This window comes from Portunus trituberculatus, chromosome 16 (genome assembly GCF_017591435.1).
Source record: "Portunus trituberculatus isolate SZX2019 chromosome 16, ASM1759143v1, whole genome shotgun sequence".
In the NCBI taxonomy this organism is placed as follows: Eukaryota; Metazoa; Arthropoda; class Malacostraca; order Decapoda; family Portunidae; genus Portunus; species Portunus trituberculatus.
Genome location: NC_059270.1, coordinates 5,716,357 through 5,717,217, shown reverse-complemented (window position 1 = coordinate 5,717,217; position 861 = coordinate 5,716,357).

Genomic DNA, 861 nt, shown 5'->3' with positions numbered 1-861 from the left:
TATTTCTTATGAAACCCAATGAGTATTACATTTACATATGTTACCTTTAACTATTAATGCATGATTTTAGTGGTTTCAGATATAAGAACAAAATATTTTGACATCTTCACTGTGCATAAGAACAACCCTGCAGTTATTCTAAGTAGTAAGTATCAAATTAAGCCAAAAGTTTTTGTCACAGTAGTGAGAGTAATTTAATTCTCAAGGTGTTGCTGAACACTTGAAAAATATTAAGATATTGTATTACAAAAGTGAAATTAGCCTAACTTGGTACTTTTGGCATTGGCTCTACTTTTTTGTGCTGTTGCCACCTCAGCCCGTGAGTGACTTGACCATAACCAGGGGGGAATCATGTGTCAAAGAGAGCGGAATAGCAGTGCCACACGGCCTATACACGTTGCCAAGTGTAGCAGATGAGCAGCATCATTCCTCCATTTCTAAATAAAAAAACATTCAATAAGCGATGCAGTTGTATATAAAGTATCAGAATTTTAGATGAATTAAGCCAAAAGATGAAAGTGTGAGTGAGAGAGAGAGAGAGAGAGAGAGAGAGAGAGATTGCCATATGGATGTTGAGTATAAATGTGACAATAATGCAGGACAGGTGCAGCCAATGCCTAAAGTACCAAGTTAGTTTGGTTCTACTATAATTATGGACTGAAACTTTAAAGCTACAAATTCATTTATTCCCTCTTCTTTGTTATGAGTATGAACATTCTATTTGGTGGCATCATGATGTATGAAATAATTCATTGTTACCAGTACTGTACAGCACACATCAAGTTATATCACCATGTCACTTCATCATTATGTCACAATATGAGTAATGAGCTCACTACTTATGCGTATTGCCTTCAAATT